Genomic DNA, 6,049 nt, shown 5'->3' on the forward strand with positions numbered 1-6,049 from the left:
AGTACTCACTCTAAACGTCAATTGACTCAATGCTCCAATCAAAAGACACAGGGTAACAGAATGGATAAGAAAAAAAGATCCATCTATATGCTGTTTACAAGAGACCCACTTTAGGCCTAAAAACACTTTCAGATTGAAAATAAGGGGATGGAGAACCATCTATCATGCTAATGGTCAACAAAAGAAAGCTGGAGTAGCCATACGTACATCAGACAATCTAGACTTTAAAATAAAGACTGTATCAAGAGATGAAGAAGGGCATTATATCATAATCAAGGGCATTATATCATAATCAATCCACCAAGAAGACCTAACAATTGTAAACATTTATGCGCCAAATGTGGGAGAACCCAAATATATAAATCAATTAATGACAAACATAAAGAAACTCATCAATAGTAATACTATAATAGTAGGAGACTTCAACACCCCACTGACAGCAATGGGCAGATCATCAATCAAAAAATGAACAAGGAAACAATGGTTTTGAATGACACACTGGACCAGATGGACTTCACAGATCTATTCAGTACGTTTCATCTTAAAGCAGAAGAAGATACATTCTTCTTCAGTGCACATGGAATGTTCTCCAGAATAGACCATATACTGAGACACAAATCAGCGCTAAGTACAAAGAGATTGAGATCATACCGTGCATATTTTCAGGTCACAACGCTATGAAACTCAAAATCAACCACAAGAAAAAAATTGGAAAGGCAACAAATAGTGGAGACTAAAGAACATCCTACTAAAGAATGAATGGGCTAACCAAGCAGTTAAAGAGGAAATTAAAAAGTACATGGAAGCCAATGAAAATGATAACACCACAACCCAAAACCTCTGAGAGACAGCAAAGGCAGTCATAAGAGGAAAGTATATAGCAATCCAAGCTTTCCTAAAGAAGGAAGATCTCAGATACACGACCTAACCTTACACCTTAAGCAGCTGGAAAAAGAATAGCAAATAAACCCCAAAACCAGCAGAAGACAGGAAATAATAAAGATTAGGGCAGAAATTAATGCTATTGAAGCCAAAAAAAAAACTGGTAAGACAGATCAATGAAATCAGAATCTGATTCCTTGAAAGACTTAACAAAATTGGTAAACCAGTAGCCACTTTGAGCAAGAAGAAAAAAGTAAAGGACCCAAATAAATAAAATCAAGAATGAAAGAGAAGAGATCACAACCAACAAAACAGAAATAAAAACAATAATAAGAGAATATTATGAGCAATTATATACCAATAAAATGGGTAATCTGGAAGAAATGGACAAATTCCTAGAAACATATACACTAAAAACGGAAACAGTAAGAAATAGAAAATTTGAACAGATGGATAACCAGTAAGGAAATCAAATTAGTAATCAAAAATCTGCCAAAACACACACACACACACACACACACACACACACACAACCAAAACCAAAAACAAAACAAAACAAAAAACAAGAGTCCAGGGCCAGATGGCTTTCCTGGGGAATTCTACCAAACATTTAAGGAAGAGTTAACACCTATCCTCTTGAAACTGTTCCAAAAAATAGAAACTGAAGGAAAACTTCCAAACTACTTCTATGAATCCAGCATTACCTTGATTCCAAAACCAGAGACCCCACTAAAAAGAACTATAGACCAATTTCCCTGATGAACATGGATGCAAAAATCCTCAACAAGATATTGGGCAACCAGCTCCAACAATACATTAAAAAACTATATTCACCACGACCAACTGGGATTTATACCTGGGATGCAGGGATGGTTCAACATCCGCAAAACAATTAACGTGATTCATCACATGAACAAAGGAAGGAGAAGAACCATATGATCCTCTCAATAGATGCAGAGAAAGCATTTGACAAAATACAGCATGCTTTCTTGATAAAAACCCTCAAGAACGTAGGGATAGAAGGAGCATACCTAGAGATCATAAAAGCCATATATGAACGACCCAATGCTAATATCACCCTCAATGGGGAAAAAACTGACAGCTTTCCCCCTAAGGTCACGAACAAGACAGGGATGTCCACTCTCACCACTGTTATTCAACATAGTATTGGAAATCTTAGCCTCTGAAATCAGACAACACAAAGAAATAAAGGCATCCAAATCGGCCAGGAGGAGGTCAAACTCTTCGCAGATGACATGATACTCTATATGTAAAACCCAAAATATTCCACCAAAAAACTGCTAGAATTGATCCATGAATTCAGCAAAGTTGCAGGATATAAAATCACTGCACAGAAATCGGTTGCGTTCGTATACACCAACAATGAAGTGACAGAAAGAGAAATCAAGGAATCGATCCCATTTACAGTTGCACACACAAAAAAACATAAAATACCTAGGAATAAATCTAACCAAAGAGGTGAAAAATCTATATGCTGGAAACTATAGAAAGCTTATGAATGAAATTGAAGAAGACACAGAAATGGAAAAAAGTTTCCATGCTCCTGGATTGCTCCTGGAGCAAACATTGTTAAAATATCGACACTACCCAACGCAACCTACATATTCAATGCAATCCCTATCAAAGTGACACCAGCATTCTTCACAGAGCCAGAACAAATAATCCTAAAGTTTGAATGGAACATGAAAACACCCCGAATAGCCAAAGCGATCTTGAGAAAGAAAACCAAAGCAGGAGACATCACAATCCCGGACTTCAAGCTACACTACAAAGCTGTAACCATCAAGACAGTATGGTACTGGCACAAGAACAGACACTCAGATACATGGAACAGAATAGAAAACCCAGAAATGGTCCCACAAACCTATGGCCAACTAATCTTTGACAAAACAGGAAAGAATATCAAATGGAATAAAGACAGTCTCTTCAGCAAGTGGTGCTGGGAAAACTGGACAGCGACATGCAGAAGAATGAGCCTGGACCACTTTCTTACACCATACACAAAAATAAACTCAAAATGGCTGAAAGACCTCAATGCAAGACAGGAAGCCATCAAAATCCTCGAGGGGAAAGCAGGCAGAAACCTCTTTGGTCTTGGCCGCAGCAACTTCTTACCCAACATGTCTCCGGAGGCAAGGGAAACAAAAGCAAAACTGAACTACTGGAACCTCATTAAAATAAAAAGCTTCTGCACAGCAAAGAAAACAATCAGCAAAACTAAAAGCCAGCCGACAGAATGGGAGAAGGTATTTGCAAATGACATATCAGATAAAGGGTTAATATCCAAAATCTATAAAGAACTTATCAAACTCAACACCCAAAAAACAAAGAATCCAGTGAAGAAATGGGCAAAAGACACTTCTCCAAAGAAGACATCCAGATGGCCAACTGACACATGAAACAATGCTCACCACCACTCATCATCAGGGAAATACAAATCAAAACCACGATGAGATATCACCTTTCACCTGTCAGAGTGGCTAACAGTAACAACTCAGGCAACAACAGATGTTGGTGAGGATGGGGAGAAAGAGGATCTCTTTTGCATTGTTGGTGGGAATGCAAGCTGATGCAGCCACTCTGGACAACAGTACGGATGTTCCTCAAAAAACTAAAAATAGGACTACCCTGTGACTCAGCAATTGCACTACTAGGCATTTATCCACGGGATACAGGTGTGCTGTTTCGAAGGGACACATGCACCCCCATGTTTCTAGCAGCACTGTCAACAATAGCCAAAGTATGGAAAGAGCCCAAATGTGCATCGATGGATGAATGGATAAAGAAGATGTGGTATATATATGTAATGGAGTATTACTCGGCAATCAAAAAGAATGAAATCTTGCCATTTGCAACTACATGGATGGAACTGGAGGGTATTATGCTAAGTGAAATTAGTCAGTCAGAGAAAGATCAAAATCATATGACTTTACTCATATGAGGACTTTAAGCGACAAAACAGGTGAACATAATGGAAGGGAAACAAAAATAATATAAAAACAAGGAGGGGGACAAAACTTAAGAGACTCATAAATATGGAGAACAAACTGAGGGTTACTGGAGGGGTTTTGGGAGGGGGGATGGGCTAAATGGGTAAGGGGCACTAAGGAGTCTACTCCTGAAATCATTGTTGCACTATATGGTAACTAATTTGGATGTACATTTAAAAAAATAAAAATTAAATTAAAAAAATAAAAAAGAGTAGGAATTATATATTAATTGATATTATGCATATTGTTACATTTTACATTTTAATATTATTTTTGTGTAATCCCTGTAACTCTTGCATTTGTAGCCACAAAAGTATTCATTTTTTATCCAAAAAAATGAAAAGAATGAGATCTTGCCATTTTCAATGACATGGATGGAGCTAGAGAGTATTATGCCATGTGAAATAAGTCAGCCAAAGAAAGACAAATACCATGATTTCACTCATGTGTGGAATTTAAGAAACAAATCAAACAAGCAAAAGGAAAAGAGAGAGAGGGGGAGAGAGAGAGAGAGAGAGAGAGAGGCAAACCAAGAATAAGACTCTTTAGAGAACAAATTGATGGTTACCAGAGGGGAGGAGGGTGGGGAAATGGGTTAGATAGGTGATGGGAATTATGTAGTGTATTTGTGATAAGCGCCAGGTGTTCTGCAGAAGTGTTGAATCACTGTATTGTACACCTGCAAATAATGTTACACTGTATGCTAGCTAACTGGAATTTGAATAAAATCTTAAAAAATAACACATCCCATTGAAATATAACTTCTGGTCATGGGTTACCTGAGAAAGCTAGGAATAAATGATGTAGGAATAATAAAAAAAAAACATTTTTTTAAAAAGAGGTAACTCTTTAAGTTTCAAAATAGGCTGTAACTTGAAGAAAGAACATTATGATGGGAAAAGCCTTCACAGATAAAAGCAAACATATAGTAAAGAGAGCAGTTTAATCATTTGTAAACTAATATGAAGGTAAAATACAAACTAGTAAAAAAAATTATTTGAAAATAATTAGTCAAAAGAGACACCAAATAAAAAGACATGAAATATGACATCGTATATACATACAGTTTGTAGGTGAGAGTAAAATTTGGTGCTTTTAGAATGTGTTTAAACTAAAGAAAATACCTACATAGATTGCTATACTCATGGAACGTTAGAAATGAACCCGATGGTAACCACAAATCAAACACCTATAATACATTTTTTTTAAAAATCCACAGAAAGAAATCCAAGCATAACACTAAAGAAAGACCTCAAACATAAAGGGAAGAAAACGAGAGAATAAGTAAGAAATAGAGAACTACAAAAACAACCAGAAAATAATTAACAAAATGGTAATACATACATACTTATCAATAATTATTTTAAATGTAAATGGATTAAATTCTCCAATAAAAAGACATAGGGTGAATAAATGGATTTAAAAATAAAACAGGACCCACCTATATGCTACCAACGAGAGAGTACTTCAGGCCAAAAGACATACAGGCTGAATGTGAAGGGATGGGAAAATATATTTCATACAAATGGAAGTGAAAAAATAAAGTCAACTTAATATCAGACAAAGTAGTATGATAAACGGCTGTAGCAAGAGACAAAGAAGGGAATTGCATGGTGTTAAAAAGATCAATCTAACAAGAGCATATGACAATTATAAATATCTGTCCACCCAATATAGGAGCACCTAAATGCATAAAGCATGTATGAACAGACATAAAGGAAGAAATTTGCATTAATACATAATAGTAGGATGCTTTAACACCCACTTACACGGATGGATAGATTATCTAATCAGAAAATCAGAAAGGAAACAGTGGATTTAAATGATAGATTAGACCAGATGAACCTAACAGGTATATATAGAACATTCTAACCGAAACAGCAGAATGCACGTTATTTTCAAGTGTACATGAAGCATTTACAGGATAGATCACATGTTAGGCCAATAACAAGTCTCAATAAATTTAAGATTTAATTCATATCAAGCATCTTTTCTGACTACAGTGTTATAAAACTAGAAATAAGCTATAAGAAAAAATACTGGAAATACCAGAAATATATGGAGGGTAAACAACATGGAACTGAAAGCCAGTGAGTCAATGAAGAAGTCAAAGAGGAAATAAAAAAAAAATACATGAAGACAAATGAAAACAAAAA

This window comes from Prionailurus viverrinus, unplaced genomic scaffold, assembly GCF_022837055.1.
Source record: "Prionailurus viverrinus isolate Anna unplaced genomic scaffold, UM_Priviv_1.0 scaffold_64, whole genome shotgun sequence".
Lineage (NCBI taxonomy): Eukaryota > Metazoa > Chordata > Mammalia > Carnivora > Felidae > Prionailurus > Prionailurus viverrinus.